The 19,994-nt window shown below is 37.0% G+C and overlaps 1 pseudogene across 1 annotated transcript in view; it reads right to left on the bottom strand.

The window, feature by feature from the left end:
- Positions 1 to 2,042: 2,042 nt before the first annotated feature.
- The window catches only part of LOC309859275 (nonsense-mediated mRNA decay factor SMG5-like), an 81,901-nt pseudogene continuing 63,949 nt past the window's right edge, over positions 2,043 to 19,994 (bottom strand). Inside the window, exons 4-6 of the transcript XR_014316657.1 lie at positions 4,215 to 4,991; positions 3,870 to 4,062; positions 2,043 to 3,837 (exon numbers count right to left, since the gene is read on the bottom strand). The product of XR_014316657.1 is annotated as a nonsense-mediated mRNA decay factor SMG5-like (transcript). The remainder of the gene's footprint in view (positions 3,838 to 3,869; positions 4,063 to 4,214; positions 4,992 to 19,994) is intronic.

Genomic DNA, 19,994 nt, shown 5'->3' on the forward strand with positions numbered 1-19,994 from the left:
TGAAGTTCAACCGTTTAATGACAAAACTCTCTTGGTCTTTGTCTCATTGCTTGTCCACAGATTCAGCAAGATTCTTTGTATGGCATCCAGGAACCAGCAAGCCGTGCAAGAGTCATCCGTGACACGTCATGAATTCACAGCAATAACATCTTCAGGGCAGCCCATTGGTGCTCTCAGTGTGTTTGTAAGTCCAGAGCAGGGTATCTATCTGCTGATGGTAGCTGAACACCTGAAGTTCCAAAGCTCCTACAAGGGAAAGCAAGGAAACACCCCAGAACACAACAGGAGACTTTCTTAGGGAGCATGATTCCTGCATATAAAAAAATAAACAAATAACAGAAAAATTGGCAGAACTCTGGTGATTGGATGGTACCCCCATTTGTGTCTTGCTCAGCACATGCCGTAGCACCAGTGTCCATAGCTGAAAAAGCATGCTAACGTCATCTTTTTCTAGCAGAAGTTTAAGAATGGGACCGGGTGCTGCGCTTAAAAGAACCAAAACCCACCGTGAGACACAATTCCAGTTTCTACTGTGTTGACAGGAAGCACTGCTTGAGTTTTTCTTGCTCTTACTCTATTCATATTATCTAGCCTAGAACCTCCTAAATGCAATTTGGGACCTCCCACCCAAGCTTCTTGAAGGGAGAATCTTCCATAGCAATGAATAAATTTTTTTCCATATGTGAAAATGACCAAGTATCTCCCACCAGAAAAACAATTCTGGTTGTGTTTTCAAAAATAGTTTAGGGGAATCTGGGTGGCTCAGTCTGTTAGGTCTCCAACTCTTGGTTTTGGATCTGTTCATGAGCTCGTAGGTTGTGGGATTGAGCCCCATGTTGGATTCTGTGCTTAGCGGAGAGTCTGTTCCAGATTCTTGGTCTATCTCTCTCTCTCCTCATTCCTCTGCCCTTCCCCCCAACTCAGTCTCTCTCTCAAATAAATAAAATCTTAAAAAAAAAAAAAAAGTTTATTCTTTTTCTCTTATTCTCTTCTGCTCTACTGCATGCTCTGAGTCACCTTATCTCCCCTCAAGCCACCAGAATTATCAGTTCTTTACGGCTGTACCCGGCAGGTTGCCGCAAACAAGGCAAAGAGCAGAGAGTCAGCTCTCTGATTTAGGTAATTGTTAAATTTGAATGCTTATATGATTTTCATTGGTTGCAGGTTATAACAATAAGAAATAAGAAAAACAAAAAAAAATCCTATTTTAACGTAAAAAGAGACATGAACAAAACATTAAAATTAATAATATAACCACTAAGTTATTAATTTCAATCTTCTGTAGCCAATAATACAATGATAATTTTGCTTTTCTACTTGGCAGGGAAGTAATTAAAATTCTCTGAATTGAATGCAGTGAAATATGTACACTCATATTCTTGGGAGTAAGAACTGTTACAACCCTTTTGGAGGTTAATTTAGTATCATCACCATTATTATTTAGCATCATTTTTAGTATCATTAAGAGCCTAATGTAGTCTAGTTCTTTAGTATCATTAAAGATCTCAGTAATTTTACTTTCAGAAATTTATTCTAACAACCAAAGATACATACAAAAATTTATTTACATTATTTATAAGAGAAAAAAATGTAGAAACAAATACCCCCAAATAGGACTATGGTTAAGTAAATTATAATATATTCATATGATGGTCACTACTAAAATAATCAGGCTCAGTTGTTTGAGTGGCTGCCTTCGGTTCGGGTCATGGTCCTGGAGACCTGGGATCAAGTCCCACGTTGGGCTGTCTGCTAGCGGGAGTCTGCTTCTCTCTCTGACCTCTCTCCTCTCATTCTCTTTCTCTCTCTCAAATAAATAAACAAAATCTTTAAAAAAGATAAATAAATACATAAGAAAATGATCATAATACACTCAATAAAATATAGGCTATAAAACTATATAAAGTGTTTATTCTCTTTTGGGAAATAAATTCCTTCTTGGAAAGCCATTTGGCAACATCTTGTGAAAAGTTATATTTATATGCATATGTATAATCTCTATATATGCACATATAAATGTAATGAAATATAAAATATATGTACCTATGCATATATATCTTTTAACTCAGTAAATCAATTTCTGCTCAACTATTCTAAGGAATTAATCCTAATGGATCAAAGATCTTTATCATATAATTATTAATGACTTAATGCTAAAAATATTAGAAAAGCAAGATGAATACTTAAGCAAATGATGCTAGGAAGCAGCTACTAAAGGGTCAAAATTGAATATGCAATAATGTAAGAAACATTTGTAATTTGAAAAAAATAGGCTGAAAAAATGTTTAAAGATTATAATTACAACTGAAAGAAAAACATGTATGCAGAGGAAGCATGGCAGGTTATAAATAATCAAAACAACAAAAGTGGCAATGTTTGGGTTAAACCACCATTGGGTTTTCTCTTCTATTTTTCTTTAGTTTGTCAAAATGTTTCTAATAAATATAATAATATGCTTTTTAATAGCATGGAGAAAGGGAAATAACAGGAAGTTTAACTGAAACACAAAAGCTTGGCTTAGGACAACTAAGAAATGAGAACCCAGGAGTAAAGGAAAGCTGGGAATGGAATCTCTTGCTTCTGGGGGGAGGAAATGAATCTGAGACTGAGCTGGTAAGGAGTGGACTGGACAGAGGAAGACTCTGATGCCTCCAGAACTTGGGATCCTGAAAGAGTATTGCAGTTGGCCTTGAGATGTGGTGGTTTCTCAGAGAAGACTGTTGGGAATGGGTAGTGGGGAGGGGACTAATGTTACTAATTTCAACACATGCCAATCTGATTGCAGCTGGGAAATTTAACTAATGTCCAGTCTTTACAGAGTGCACATCCGAGGTCTACTAACAGCAGGAAAAGAGCTATCCCCTAGAGTATATGCCAGATAAGAGATTGACAAGAGGTCCCAAAAGACATCTGTGAGCCAGAAAAGATAAAGAAGAAGAAGGAGGAGGAGGAGGAGGAGAAAAAGAAAAAGAAGAAGAAGAAGAAGGCAAGAGACAATGTCATAGAAGCCAAAATTGGAAAATTTGAGCAGCAGATGCTAGATAAAATACCAATATTATACCATAAAACACCTATTCTCAGATTATCAGGAGAACTGAATCTGCTAATCCTTGGGCTATTGTGATCATGCTTAGTTTAGATGGAGCAAATGAAATCATAGCATGGCAGTCTGGCCACCAACCCAGACACAGTCAAGAGTGAAAACCTGAACAAGGCATAAAAAAAGGTGAAGACATTACCAAGGAGTTTCAGGAACCAGGGAAGATCTCTCCCTTACAGCTCTGCAGCAGGTCATGGAGATGGTGGGACAGCACCAGGCCTGATTTCTGAAGGGCTCCCTGAAGGCAGCAGGTTCAGCAGCAGAGTGGTGATCTCACAGATCCAACAGACCCTGCCAACCCGTGGTGAGGAAGTTGTGCTTGATGCAGAGCCAGCCCAGGAGCACCCTGATGGTGGGCAGCAGCTCTTCTGCAGAAAGGACCTCCAATTTTTTTGAGTGGCCTGTAAATTGTTGCAAGACTTGCCAATGGAAACATTCTGCCCCACATAGGAGCCCGCAAGAAACTGTCTTTCAGGAAAGCTGCTCATCTTGTTCTCTGTGCCAAATGCTTTGCTGGAGGTAGAGCTCAGCTCAGATGAAAGCATCAGAATACTGTGACTGGACACAGGAACCAAGTGCAAGCCATGTTTTGGGGACTTCTGGCCCAATGGAGTTGGCAGCGTAGCAGAAATAGTTGTTTGTAAGAGATCTGAGGCTACTGGGTGGTCTACATGTATCCAACTTATCTTTGGGATGGGTAACTCTATTTGGATCGAACCCACTTTCCTGCATTGCCCCTGGATTCAGGGAGCTACTCTTCTTCATCAGTTATATCTAGGGGGTGTAGCTCAGTGGTAGAGCATTTGACAGCATCAATTGTATCTAAAGAAGATTCATTAGTTGTTTCTGAGCAGACCCGTGAGTTCAAGGATGTATGTTCACCTTCTTCAGTCTCACCTGAATCACAGCAAGAAAGAAAACTGGCTTCCAAGTTGTACCCTTTACTGGTAACGTAAGAGCACATGGCTTACATGCTGTGGTGAGGTCCAACAGAGGGAGCTGAAACATCTTGTTGCTCCTCCCTAGTCCTTGGCACATGGCTTCTGTCACTATGGATGACCATGTCTGGAGTCAGGTTCTCTTTCTAGAGCTCAGCCTGGATTCAGGTATTTACATGTTGAAAAGGGTCAAGGTGAAGGTGCCTGCTGGCCTGTGCTGCCTTGAGCCTGTTTTTCTCAGGCTGTGCTGTACATAGAACAGTCTCTGTACAGTTCTCTGTCTCTGTACAGAGAACCACATGTGGAAAATGAGGAGGTCTGGAAGACACAAAGAACTTCTCTCAGGCGCTCTCCCTCTGTGGAGGATCGGCTTGGGTCAGATGGGCACGAGAAAAGAGACAGAGGTTCCCCAGAACTAACTGGCCCAGGTCTATTACCTTGGCCCCTTTGAATTTCCTCTGAGGCTTCACAGGCTCTGAAGGTAGAGGAAGCTATCCAGCAGCCTTCTATTTTCCTGACACAGTCTCTGGCTGGGAGACAGGTTCTTTCCCTGGCACCTTTTCAGATAGCTGTACCTTTTCTCTGCATGATCGTGGAGTCTTTTGAGGTTCCAAGATGACCCCTTAAACAGCACTTCTGATGGGAGGTTGCACTGGTAGAATTCTGTGAGTGGCTTTGACATCCTTGTACTTACTCCCTGTGAGAGTTCCCAACTGGTTAAAGCACATTCTCATGTGTGAGTCCACTGACGGAGCTCAGTTATAACTCCTTGGTGACCAGAGCTAGGAACTCATTGGGAGAGCAGAACAAGTCTCCCAGGTAACAGCAATGGCAGGGCATTCGTGCCAGGCCATCTCTTCCTCTCACGTGGAGTCTACTTTCTTGCAACCAATCAAGTGGATTGCATTGTAAGGCCAATCCGTAGAACTCTGTAACCTCAGCTCATTGTGCTTCTGAAGGAACATGGAAAGAAAAAAGAAAAGCAAATTAAAGCAAGCTAGAGGTAACAATTTAATCATCTCAAAGCAATAAAACATGTTTTAAATGATGCTCTATGATGCTGAAGACCATGCTGAAACGTATAGACTGACACAGCTAGAAGCATTAAAAATGTAAAAATTATTTTTGTTTGTAAAATCATTGACATTCGTATGCTTTTATCCAGCAACCCTTTTCATGGGAATTTTTCCACAGGAAATACATTTAACAAAAGTAAACACCTACATTAATAAGAGATCCATTCCAAATAGAGCTCTAATAGAAGAAAGGAAGAAAGAAGGCCAGAAAGAAGAAAGAAGGATGGAAATTAAAATCGACCTAAAAAGTTTCTGGTCAATGAACCGCTCATATATATCTAAATGATAGATAAGATTAAGTCCATTAAAATTAATAATTAGGTAGACTGATAGAAATAATAGTTACTTGGGAAAGTGGAATACAAACAATATTTACACTGAAAAATTACATCTTCAAAAACTAAAATATAATATTGTGAGAATTAAAAGAGATTGGCATGATAATGTCTGAGGATTTTTCCCCCCAAAATCCTTGACACTGCTATTATCAATCATTCTAATATAAATTCCTAGTTACTATAATTTATAAATCTCCATTTTTTGTAGGACTAGCATAAAATAAGGGAAACATAATAAGCACATCCTATAAAACTTTGATTCATCACCTAGAATAAATAGCCCTGAAAAGTCAAGTACTTAAAACTCATTAAATGCATATGGTATCCATATAGTATCTGTATGGAGAGCTAGACTAGCACACAAAGTACTTACGGTCTGTTGCTACCATGTGAAAAGTTGAGAGAAAGAGGGATGGGGACACAGTAAGAGAGGGGACTTGGGCAGGAGGGAGAGGAAGCAGTCAGAACATCGAAGTGGAAGGCGGCAGTTACCAGAGCCTTCAAAATTTCCAAGGCAGCCTTGAGATCAACGTAAGGCCTTTCCTGGAAAGGTAAACAGCTGGTTCCCCTGGCTTTTCTTAGCCAGAGCATGCTGACTTCAGGGAGGGAGAACCTACTAAACAAACATCTGGGCACCTGGGTGGCTCAGTTGGTTAAGTGTCTACCTTTGGCTCTTATCATGATCCTGGGGTCTTCGAATCAAGCCGTAATTGGGCTCCTTTCTGAACAGAGAGACTGCTTCTTCCTCTGCCTCTGCCTGCCTTTCTACCTGCTTGTACTTGCTCTCGCTCTCTCTTTCTCTCTCTCTCTCTGTCAAATAAATAAATAAAATCTTTATTAAAAAATTTTTTAAAAAACCATCAGAAGAAGAGGGATCTAGGTCAGATGACATGCCACACTCATATATACATATGATTTTTCTAAAGGGAATTTAACTCCCTATCAAGACAGAGAGTCAGAACCCAGAACATCCAAGCTATGAGGAGAAAAAAATTTAAGCTTCCAAATTTGTTAAAAATTTTGGAAGATGCAGATTCCATTTGAAAGCCAGATAAGAAGAGGAACTGGCTGAAGTCATTTTCACCAGCCTCTTCTCCCTTCTCCTAACTTCTAACCACACCTGTTGACTTGAAACGACAATATCTCCTGCAACCCTTCCTGGAAAGCTATATATTTCCAAGAGGACAGGCCTAGAGTCATTCAGGTTTTGACTAAACTTACAAATAGGCATAAGACATCTCCCAAATCCCCAAGTTTGACATCTCTAATACAAGAACAGGCATAAATCTATGAAGTTAAATGCAATGATTTCCTCATAGTTAAACATTTCCAGACTGCACAATTCCTAGGAATGGTCCATTCTCTCTGAATGAACATAAATGAGCTAGCTCCTAGTCCTACTTCACTCCAATATGAATGATTAGGCCCACGTAATCACTGGCTTCCAAGACCTCTTTCTTCCTTTGAGGACATTTCAACACATTTCCCAGCTGACTTCCTGACCTCAATACAGCTATGGCTGATGAAACCCTGGACCAGCCACAAATAATTCTTCAAAGCTTGATGTCCCCCAGACTCAAGTCCCAAAAGCCCAGAAGCTATGTATAAAAGGAATAACATTAAATTTCTTCCTTGAGATGGATCCAAAGGAGACTTCTTCTGCACTCTGCATCTGAACTCCCAAGTGAACTCTAAGTCCTTGAGTTTACTGCTGCTCAGCCTGTTGAGTCCCCATACTTGAATGCCACATGCAAGGCTCTTAAAGCCTTTGGAATCTCTCCCTTTGTTGAGGCACGGGAGTTGACTGCATAATTGGCATCAGGGGGATACACTGCGGCCCCAAGGCTGACTCAGACTGCTTCCTCAGGCAGGTAACCTAGGACTAGATATGACTCTGACAGATCTAGAAACTCCATAGCCTGAAGCTATGCAGGGAGATAGTCCTGAGTAAAATGCCCTTTTATGACCTAAGAGTTACGCGTTCATTCCACATGAAAAGGATGTTCAAAAAGAGGCCTTCTTTGGGGGCCCCTGGGTGGCTCAGTCAGTTAAACACCTGACTCTTGATTTCAGCTCAGGTCATGATCTCATAATCATAAGATGAAGTCCCATATAGGGTTCAGTGCTCAGCCTGGAGTCGGCTTGAGATTTTCTCTCTCCCTCTCCCTCTGCCCCCAACTCACTCTCTCTATACAAATAAATAAATCTTTTTTAAAAAAATAGAAAGAGGGCGCCTGGGTGGCTCAGTGGGTTAAGCCGCTGCCTTCGGCTCAGGTCATGATCTCAGGGTCCTGGGATCGAGTCCCGCATGGGGCTCTCTGCTCAGCAGGGAGCCTGCTTCCTCCTCTCTCTCTCTGCCCGCTTCTCTGCCTACTTGTGATCTCTGTCTGTCAAATAAAAAAAAAAAAAAGGTTTTAAAAAAATAGAAAGAGGCTTTCCTTCATAAAAACAGCACCATAGCTGTTTGTTATCTTTTCCCAGCCCAATCTACTCATTAAAAAACTGGTACCATAGAGCCCTGTACAGTCATAGGAATCAGGAAATCCTTGAAACAGAAGTCTCAGGAAAAAAAAGAAAATCCTGATAGAAGAGATTGAATCTAAGCATTTCTTCTCCCCACTTGGTTTTTCCCTCTACAACCTGAAGTAATAGAGATTTCACCTTCCAAAGAAAAAGTGTGATCCATAGCCTTTATGGAATTATACCAGATTAGTTACTGACTGTGGATTGGATTTTGTGTTTTTTACTTAAACTCCATCCTAAACATTAAGTAAACTGTTGGGAACCTTCATTTAATTGCAAAATACCATGAACAAAGACTTAATCCACTGACAAATTAAGTAACTTGGATGAGATGGAAAAATTCTTACTAAAGCACAAACTATCAAAATTGACTCAAGAAAAAATTTTAAAAATCTGCATAAATCTATGACAGGCAAAGATACTGAGTTAATAATTTTAAAATTTGCCAGATAATATAACCCTTGCTGATGTGGCTTCATTGGTTCATTCTATCAAACATTCAAAGAGAATAAATTCTTCACAAAGTCCTCTAAAATAAGAAGAGAATACTTCCCAACTCACTCTTTGAAGTCAATATTACCCTGACACCAAAACCAAAGACATTACAAGAAAACTACAGACCAGTATTTCTTATACAGACATAAATCTCCTCAACAAAATATTAACAAACTGAACCTAAAACATTAAAAAAAAATTCTATCCAATAACTCAGTGGGATTGATCCCAAGAATGTAAGGTTGCTTTAACATTTGAAAATAAACTAATGTAATACAGCCCATCAATATAATGAAGTAAAAGAAAATATATAATCAACTCTGTAATGCAGAAAAAGCATTTGACAAATGCAATATCCTTTCATGATAAAAACACTCAGCAAGTTAGGAAGAAAAAGAAACTTCTTCAACCTCATAAAGGACATCAATAATACAGAAAACACATTTGACAGGATGCAATATCCTTTCATGATAAAAACACTCAGCAAATTAGGGATAGAAGGAAACTTCCTCAATCTGATAAAGGGCATCTACAAAAATCCACAGCTAACATCATACTTAATAGTGAGAGACTGAATATTTTCCCTTTAAGAACAGCAATAAGACAAGAATGTTCATTTTTGCTACTTCTATTCAAAACTGTACTAGAGGTTCTAGCCAGGGCAGTTGGACAAGAAAAAAAAAAAAAAAAAAAAAAAGGCACCCAGATTGAAAAGGCAACTTAAAACTATCTCTATTTATAGATGACATGATCATGTATATAGAAAACTCTAAGGTACCTACAAGAATTTTTAGAATGAATAAATAAATCTAAAAAGATTGCAAGATATAAGATAATACACAAAAATCAATTGTTACTTCTATATGCCATCAATAAACAATCAAAAATTGAAGTTAAGAAAACAATTCCGTTTACATTGGTGTCACAAAGAATAATATACTTGGGAACAAATTTGTTAAAAGAAGTGTAAAATGCATACTCAAAAACTATAAAACATTACTGAGGAAAACTGAAGACCTAAATAAATAGAAAGAAATGCATATTTATGAATCAGAAGGCTTAATATTGTAAGATGACAATACTCCCCAAATTTATCTATAGGCTCAATGTAATTCCTGTCAAAATCCCAGCTAACTTTCTTATGAAAATTCACAAGGCTATCCTAAAATAAATGTGAAAATACAAGTTACTTAAAATAAGTAAAACAATCTAGAAAAATAAGAACAAAGTTAAAGCACACTTCCCTATTTCAAACTTACATCGAAGCTATAGTAATTGAGACAATGTGGTAACAAAGACAGACATATGGATCAATGAAACATCAGAGTTCAAAAATAAATCTTAAATCCACGGTCAGGTGATCTTCAACAGATGTACTAGGACAATTCAATAGGTAAGAACAGTCTTTTCAACAAGTAGTGCTAGAACACTGGATAGCCACATATGCAAAAGAATGAAGCTGGACCCCTTCCTTACATCAGACATAAAGATGAACTGAAAAATGGATCACAGACTGACTCTAAGATCTAAAACTATACAACTCTACAAAGAAAACAGAAATATTTTTGACCTTGGATTAAGCAAAATCTCAGACATAACCAAAAAGCAAGACAACATCCTCGACCACAGTTCACCTCTTTTGAGGAATGCTTTCATGAACTTAAAGGTTAATTTTACTTTTTCTAGGCTAAAAGGGATTGTTTATCATCACCTAAAAACAAAGGTTAAAACAATGAGAAATTCCCCTGCAATAGCTACACTCCATTCTCAGATGGCTGTCAATGTGACTTTAGAAAGTATTAGCCTACATGTGGCTAAGTGATGGCTTCCAGAATCTTCAGAGAAACAAGTGTTCTACACACTTTGGTTTTACCATTTCCTAGCACTTTCCAGAAATTACTTGCTACTGTGAAATAGAACAATAGGTTCTAGAAGAATCAGAGTTCTGTTTTAGTTTGTTTCTAAGCAGTTAAATACATGGGGGAAAAAAACAACTCAGAACAGGTTATTTATACAGTTGGTTTTTAAGCACTAAATAGAACAGTAAGCCTCTTCCATAAATACAAGTGTCCTGTGTTTAAAACAAAGAAATGGAAACCGTTCTTTGTTTTTAATTTGTCCATATGTAACATAGATAGATGTTTCCTGACACTCAAAACAAAATAATTGAAAGCAAAGCAATAAAGCTTTTCACAAAAATTATTTTCATGCTCTCAACAAAGAGAAGAAAATATGGAACTTACAATTTCTGACCAAAAAGGAAAAGACAATACATTAAACCACACGAAAATCAAGCACATCAATTCGAAAAATATATAAATATTAAATGCAGTAAAAATTCTATTAGTTAAGGATATTTGCAACATTCATAACACTTAATGACCAATATCAAGAATATTATTTTGAAACCTATGAATCAGAAAGGAAAAAGACAACCTTATCAGTCACTTCAAAATTAAGGTTACTCAAATGTACAATAAACATTTGCAAAGAAGCTCAGTTTCAACAGTAATCACAGATTTGCAAATTACAGTCACAATGAAGTACATAATATATCCTCCAGATTGGCAAAAGTTTTTAAGTCTGACAACATCAAGTATTTACAAGGATATGGGATAAGGGACTTTCATATATGGCTGATATAAGTACTTTGAAAATAGTTTGGTCCAATGTAATAAAGTTAAACATTCATATAGTTTACAACCAAACACCTCCATTTTTAGATGTAAATAATGGGAAATCTTTTGCACCTGTGTACCAGCTGACATAAAAAAATTATTACTAGCAGTAGTACCCTTGATAGATAAAAACAAACAGCAAAAACTAGACATAACCTAATGGTATAATGACAGTAAATTGGATAAATTATAATGTACCCATACAGCATTAAAATAAATGAAATGCACTTCACATATTCATGTGGACATATCATATAAACAAAGCATTGAACAAAAGCAGGAAGCCATAGAAAAAGATCCAAAAAATAATGGTACTTCTACTAAGGCCCCAAATAGGCAAAACTAACCAATATATTGCCTCTGGATACATACTCAGATAATAAAACCATTTTTTTTTAAAAGGAAGTAATTATCATAAAAGCTAAGATTGTTTTTGAACAGGATGGCTGTTGGAAGGAGGTCTGAAGTGCACATGGTGGGGGAAGAGAGAGCTTGTAAAGGTATTTCCGGCATTAATAATGTTGTCTATTTCTTCAACTGAGTTACGTGAGATATATACATATATTTGTGTGTATATATATTTATTACATATTATATACATATTTGTATACAAATTTCACAATTGAAAAAGTCTTTAACGCATTACATAAAAAAGATAGACCGCTAAATATAACACATATTTTTTATTTTTATATCTTTAAGGGATAGCTAGATTGACACTTGTGGCTAACTTGAATAATAAATGTCATTAAACATTAACTGACTTTGTTTTCTATTAAATAGACAGACTGAATTCAATCAAGATGTTCAAAATGATCAAATTATCCGTGTGGAGTACAAACTAGGAAAAAAAAAGAAAAAGAAAATGAAAGGATGCCTGGGTGGCTCAGTTGGTTAAGCCTCTGCCTTCAGCTCAGGTCATGATCCCGGGGTCCTGGGATCAAGACCCACATCAGGTTCCTTGCTCTGCAGGAAGCCTGCTTCTCCCTGGGCCTGACACTCCCCCTGCTTGTGCTCTCTGCCTCTCTCTCTCTCTCTCTCTCTCTCTGTCTCTCCGACAAATAAATAAAATCCTAAAGAAGAAAAAAAAGAAAACAAAAAAGTAACAAACTGAAATCAACTCTCAAATACTCTTTCAAAATACAAATGATTCCTAGGTTGTTGCGATGAATATGGAGTGGTCAATGACCTGAGCAGTTAGGAGGGTATGAAGTGAAAGACCCCTTTTCATTTAAATCTGATATGCCCTACAAATAATTAGACCACAAATCCTCTTGGAATACAAAACTGCCTAGTACTAGTTGAGGTGTGTTAAAACAAATTCTTTTTTATTTTCTCCCATGTTGGGCCATGAAATTCAAACTGCAATTATAGATTAGCTCTTAGGTATAAACGATAATTTTTTGTCTATTATGAACCATACTTCCTATCAAAAGCACCATGGCTTTATGACAGAGCCCTTACAAAAGAGTTTAATAATTACCAATTTTATACCTAACTCTATGAGTGAGGTGCCATCTCTTAACATCTATGTTCTAGGAGAAGACTGTTGGAAATAACAAGTACCTATAGCTATATTACAGGGAAACCATATATGATAACAAACTGCAGAAATTCTCAAAAATATTTGTAAAACCAAATATCTCAAGACAAGATTTCAGGAATGCAAAGTGGTTCCATTACTTCTGTGAGCCAATGTTTTCTGCTCTACAGCCCTTATTCTAAGAACATGGACAGATTGGAAAATATACAGGAAAGTCTTTAAGATGATTAGAAATCTAGATAGCATCATCTTGTCAAACAGAAAACCTGCATGGCCTATGGATACTTATCCCAAAGAATAAAGACTACAAGGAAACTACCTAGATGTCTTCAAATATTTAAAGGATTATGATAAGGAGACATACCCCATTTTCTATATGGCTCCAAAAGGAAGTCAATATATTATTAAGTGGATGTTAAAAAGACAAGTTTCATTTCACCCCAGAAGTTGTCTGGGGTTTTACTCTCTGGAGAGGTGTCTGCACTTCAGGTTGCCAGGCACATACCCTTGCATTCACCCTAGCCCTTATCCTAACCCTAACCCTAACCAGAAATCTGAGAAAGGGGGTTCCTGAACATACAATAAGAAGAACTGATTAGCAGCCTAGTTGTTCTAGAGAAGACCAAACATTTAAGAATGGGTAATATTTTTGGAAAAGGGTATAAAGATAGCGATAAAAACAGAAGGGACAACTGAATATCTTAAAAAAAAAAAAAAAAGGACAGGTTTCAATTCAAGAAAAAAATGAAAAGAAGAACTTTTTAAATTATAGCCCTCCAAGAATAAATGGGCTTTCTGATGAGATGGTAATCCAGCCATGGAAGGGGTTCAGTCAAAAACTGATAGACTGGGACGCCTGGGTGGCTCAGTTGGTTGGACGACTGCCTTCGGCTCAGGTCATGATCTTGGAGTCCCGGGATCGAGTCCACATCGGGCTCCCAGCTCCATGAGGAGTCTGCTTCTCTCTCTGACGTTCTCCTCACTCATGCTCTCTCTCACTGTCTCTCTCTCAAATAAATAAATAAATAATCTTAAAAAAAAAAAAACTGATAGACCATCAGGCACACTGTAGATGAGTTTTGCTTTTCGTGGTAAGTTGACGTACATGATTGCAAACATCCTTTTGAAAATCAAAGATTCTCTAGTTTCCTCCCATGATGATTCACTAACCTATTCTCAAACGTTGCTTACCAAAATGCTATGTTTATATAAAAACGAAAGTCATGCCATCTGAACATTGATTTTGGAAATACATGCTTTCCTTCATTTGCTTGTTTTGGTTGCACTCAATGGTATAACCATTATTACTATATTTGAACAGGATAAACCTGGAACACAAGTTGTGCCTTTCAAACGAGCTGCCAAGGTTTAAAAATAGCCCAGATGAACAAAGGAAATTGCAATTTCAATTCAAAGAAGAACTGACACTAGCAAGAACCAGAGTGATGATGGAAAAGTGTGTATAATCTCATCTGAAGGCAAATACTTCAGTCAAAGAGAGCTGTAAGGACAGACTTCTTCTTTCTTTACAGTGTGAAATCTGAACTTTCCTGTCAGTGACAAGGTTAGAGCCATACACCACCCACTCAGAAAATGAATCAGACACAAAGAGCCAGATTCTCCCAGAACTTTAAAGCTCTTCTGAAAGCTGCCTTAACTCTTTCAGAATACTGGAAAACAATAAAAAAAGGAAAGTGTCTAAAAATACCTGTGTAGCTGCTAAAAGATAATATATTTAATGCTATTACTAATGTTGAGGTAGTAGAAAACATCCCAACGATCCACAAATAAGGAATAATTAAATAAAATATAGTTTGCTGGGGCACCTGGGCGGCTCAGTGGGTTAGGGGTCTAACTTCGGCTCAGGTCATGATCTCAGATTCCTGGGATCAAGCTCTACGTCTGGATCCCCGCTCAGCAGGGAGTCTGCTTGGCACTCTCCCTCTCCCCCTCCCCTGCATGTGCTCTCTCTCTTAAATAAATAAATAAATCCTTTAAAAATAAAACAAAATGGTTTATCCAAGTAATGCGTTACTACAGTATTCCATAATCATTATTATGCGTCATAATTATAAACTTTAAAATATCAATTATAGGTTCTAGATAGACAATAAAACATTGAAAAACTATACATGACAAACTAATATAAGATGTTGGCTCTGCCCCCACATTTGACCCTAGAGAAGCTGCACAAATAAGAGGGAGATCAGTGTATCTCAGAACATAAAACTATGCAGATGACATGATCTTATGTAGTATATCTTTTTTTTTAAGATTTTATTTATTTATTTATTTATATGACAAAGAGAAACAGCAAAGGAGGGAGAGAGAACACCAGTAGAGGGAGGGAGAAGCAGAGGAAGAGGGAGAAGCAGGCTCTCCACTAAGCAGGGAGCCCAATGTGGGCCTTGATCCCAGGACCATGACCTGAGCCAAAGGCAGATGCTTAATGACTGAAACACCCAGGTGCCCCTTATGTAGTAAATCTTACAAGAATACTAAAATACTGTTACAACTAATAAATGAATTCAGTATAGTTCAAGATACAAAATCAACATACAAAATTCAGTTGCATGTCTACATACTACCAGAAAGCTGTTCAAAAGAGACACTAAGAAAACAATCCATTTAGAAGAAAAAAAAAAAAAGAATAAAATACTTAGGAATATTTAACTAAGGAGGTAAAAGATTTGTACATTGAAAAAAAAATAGATGAAAGACACTGAAGATACATATAAGTGGAAAGATACTTCATGACCCTGGATTGGAAGATTTAACATTTTTAAAATGCCAATTCTCTCCAAAGCAATCTACAGATTCAGTGCAATCTCTATCAAAATTCTAATGGAATCTTTCGAGCAATAGAAAGAAAATCCTAGAATTCATATAGGCTCACAAAAGACCTCAAATAGCAAAAGGAATCTTGAGCAAAAAGAACAAAACATCACACTTTCTGCCTTTAAACTATACCGCAAAGCTATATAGAATCAAAACAGTATGGTACTGGCATAAAAACAGACCTATAGGCTAATGGAACAGAATAGAGATCCCAGAAATAAACTCAGACATACATGGTTAACTAATTTTTGACAAAGGAACCAAGAATATACAATGGGTAAAAGATAGTTTCTTCAATAAATAGTGCTGATAAATGGACATTCACATGCAAAAGAATAAAATTGAATTCTTATCTTACACCATATACAAAAATCAACTCAAAAAGGGTTAAAGACTTAAATGCAAGACAGGAAGCCATAAAACTCCTAGAGAAAAACATAGAGAATAAGCTCCTTGATATGAGTGTTGGCAATGATTTTCTGTACTCGGCACCAAAAGCGCAGGCAACAAAAGCAAAAATGAACCGGTGGGACTATATCGAACTAAACAGTTTCTGTGCAGTAAAAGAAACAACCAATAAAATGAAAGGAAAACCTATGAAATGGGGGAAAATATTTATAAACCATGTATCTGTAGATGGACTAATATCCAAAATATGTAAGAAACTCATAGAACTCAATATCAAAAAAAAAAGCCCAATTTAAAAATGTACAAAGGACCCCAAATCAACATTTTTCCAAAGAAGACATCAATTGACTAACAACTACATGAAAAGCTCAATATCACTAACTATCAAGGGTGCAGATCAAAACCACAATGAGATATCACTTCACACCTGTTAGGATAGTTATTACCAAAAAGACAAGAAACAAGTGTTGGCAAGGATGTGGAGAAAAGAGAATGCTTATTGGTGAGAATGTAAACTGGTACAGCCATTATAGATATTAGTACAGAGGTTCCTTGAAAAGAGAACTACCATATGATCCAGCAATCTTGTCCTGGCTATCTGAAAGATACAGGTCTCAAAGAGACATCTGCACACCCATGTTCACTGTAGCATTATTCCCAATAATTAAGATATGATACAACCTCAGGGCCCATCAACAAATGGATAAAGAAAATATGGTGTATATATATATATATATATGTATATATATATATATACATATATATATACACACACACACATACATACAGTGGGATATTGTTCAACTTTAAATAGAAGGAAATTCTGCCATTTGTGACAGCATGGATGAAACTGGAGGACATTATGCAAAGTGAAATAATCCAGACACAGAAAGACAAATATTGTATGACCTCACTTACATATGGTATCTCAAAAAAGAAAAGTCAAATTCATAATAATATAGAGCAGAAGAGTGGTAACTAGAAGCTGGGGGAGAGGGACAGTGGAAAAAAGGAGATACTGACTGAAACATACAAACTTCCAGTCATAAAACTAATAAGTCCAGAGACCTACTATGCAATGTGGTAATTAAATAATAATTGATTGTATAATTGAAATTTACTAAGAGTAAATCTCAAGTATTCTAAACACACACACACAAAAGTAACTATAAAAGATAATGGATATGTTAATTAGCTTGATTGCAGATATTTCACAATGTATATGTATATCAAAATACTATACTGTATACCTTAAATACACACAATTTATATTAGCCAAAAGTAAATAAATAAATAAGAGTGTTTAAAGAACACAAAACTGGGGTACCTGCGTGGCTCAGATGGTTACGTGTCTACCTTCGGTTCAGGTCGTGATTCCAGGATCTTGATCAAGCCCTGCCTCTGGCTCCCTGCTCAGCAGGGAGCCTGCTTCTCCCTCTCCCTTTGCCTCTCCCCCTGGCTCATGTTTTCTCTCCCTCTCTCTTTCTCTGTCTCAAATAAATAACTATTTTAAAAAGAGAGAGAGAAAGCTCTAATGAAACAGACTTTGATAGGTCCCCATCAGGTGGGAGTAATGAGGGAACTGAATTAGGACAGACTAGAGTAGTTGGGCCCCAAACTATGATCAAGAGAATAGACTAAGAAGAACTTCCTTCCGTGGCCTTTGATCTTGCCTCAAGGGGGCCCTGGATCACTTTCTACCTAATTAGTCCAGACAGTAAAACAACAGGAGGACCAGCCAGAGCCAGTCAGAGCTAAACAGAGGTTTCCACACTCAGGAATGGAGTTAGGAAGGAGGACCAGAAAAAAATAGCTGGAGGTAGATGAGCCAATACCTAATTATTGGTTTACTTCTCCTCTTTCTATGCCAGTATTCAAGACAGTAGATCTCAAAATGTAATTTCTGATCAGTGGCATCAGCATCAACTGGTAGCTTGTGAGAAATGCAAACACTCCTCTCTGCTCCAGATCACTGTATCAAAAAGTCTGGGTCGCCCAGTATCCTGTGCTTTAACAAGCATGCCTGACTACTCTGATGCATGCTAACATTCTAGAACCAGTGCTGCTCTTGGGGATTTAACTCAAGAGAAGCAACTATCAGAGGAGGGTATTGCCCTGGAAGAGAGGGAGAATGGATCACTCAGAGGCATGGCCATGGAAAGAGGTCCCTCTCTTACTCCCTCTCCCCAGACTCTACTCCCTAAATCAAGCACAAGTTCTACAGAAGGAAGACACCAAGCTCAACACTCTTGTAGCAGAAGTAGCAAATTAATGGAATGGTCAAAATAAAAATTGTAAGCAAAAGTTTAAAAATAAAATGTATTTTATTTTAAGTATAAAGAAAGAAAGGAAGGGAAGCCTCGAAGAAACAAGTGAAATATTATAAACATCAACCATCAACAGAGTCATGAGGAGGCAGAATCAGGAGATTCTGAATATGAAAAATGTAATAGCTGAGATACAAACCTCTAAAAAGGAGTTGAAGAGCAGAAATAATAGTATTATAAAGAAATCACCTTAAAAATATAGGATAAGGTGAATGAGGTTTATATGAGACCATTTATATAAAATAACAGCATAGATAAACAAAACAGCACAATGGATCTTTCCAGAATGTGTATATGAATACATCACAATGGACACAGATTAAAGAACAAATGACTAATGGAACAAATGAAATTGGAATGTGGATGAAAATGAAGGAGAAAAATAAAATGAGAATGGCCTTGCGCAGACCATGATGTACTCAGCTATGACAGAGTATAATAAACTCAAATCTCTGCCCCTGAGGACCAAGATTAAGATTCTTTTTTTTTTAAGAATTCCATTTAAAATAACTAAGAGGATACACAAAATAATAATAGTTGTAATAGTACAGAACAAATTTATGGGTATGTTTTTCATAATTTAAAAACACTGTAATTTTTTTATAATAATAAGTTAAGAAAAAGGATGAATGCTTTCCTCCAGGAAGTAGTTTATACACTGAGATAACTGGACATTAATCAACTCATACATTTGTAATATTGAACTGATTTTTTTCCAGTTATGAGTCACATGAAAAACAGTGCTTTTAACAATGCAATACCATTTTACATCAATCCTCCAGATAACAATACAGACTTTCCAGTCAGTAAATGTCATCAGAAAAAAACAGAAAGTTCATCTTCATTTAAATTATCTAAGCTTCTGAAACTTGGGTGTCAGTAGCTTTATTTTATTCATCAAAATTTCCTTTTCTGGTGTTCAACCAGGTTAATGATGAATAACCTTTATATTGTAAGATCAAATTGGCTGACATTTCTCTCTGGATACGCATGAAAATTAGAACTGCCTCAATCTGTACCTAGATATTTAGCAACCACAGTTGTCCACTTTTCATGTAACAGTAGCTCAGTTCAAATGAATGTTAATCGTTAGCATTCTCTAACTCGTGAAAATGACACTCGGGTGAATTAGAAAACATCTGGTTTTGTCCCAGATCTTAACTCCTTTGGACCTCATTTTTCTCATCTGTCAAGAGAACGGAACTAGAAGTCCTGATAAGGCTCTTACATCTTGATGATGCTGTGTGGTGAAGACAGAAAGAAATAATAAATTCAACTAAGTCCCCACTCCCGCCCTGACCCTAACTCTGAATCCATCAGGAATAGTCTGCTTCCTCCATGGAGGGAGGATGCAGAGGATAGAGTTAGGCACAGGTGTAACTCGGGATTTTTTGAAATTATAGACCACATCAACAGAATTTCAAGCAGATGGTGTCTATGGTCTTAAGTCCTATGTGAACTGAACAGAGAGATGAAGTTTAGCTCTCCTTTTTTTATTGTTTCCAATTTTTTCTTTTATCTTACTTCCTGGGTAAATTCCCATATGTTTTTCAATTTATAGAAGCTGCAGACTGAGAGACCACTACTTCTCAGGCTTGCCTTCATTACCACTTTGAACTCTTCTTTTCAGAAATGTACACAAGTAAAAAACAAAAAAAAACAAAACTGCATTTTGAAATAAAGGAGACCACTACTTCTTATGTCCCTCAATACTTCTGTTAAATTTCTCA

Source organism: Mustela nivalis (assembly GCF_964662115.1).
Source record: "Mustela nivalis genome assembly, chromosome: 2".
Lineage (NCBI taxonomy): Eukaryota > Metazoa > Chordata > Mammalia > Carnivora > Mustelidae > Mustela > Mustela nivalis.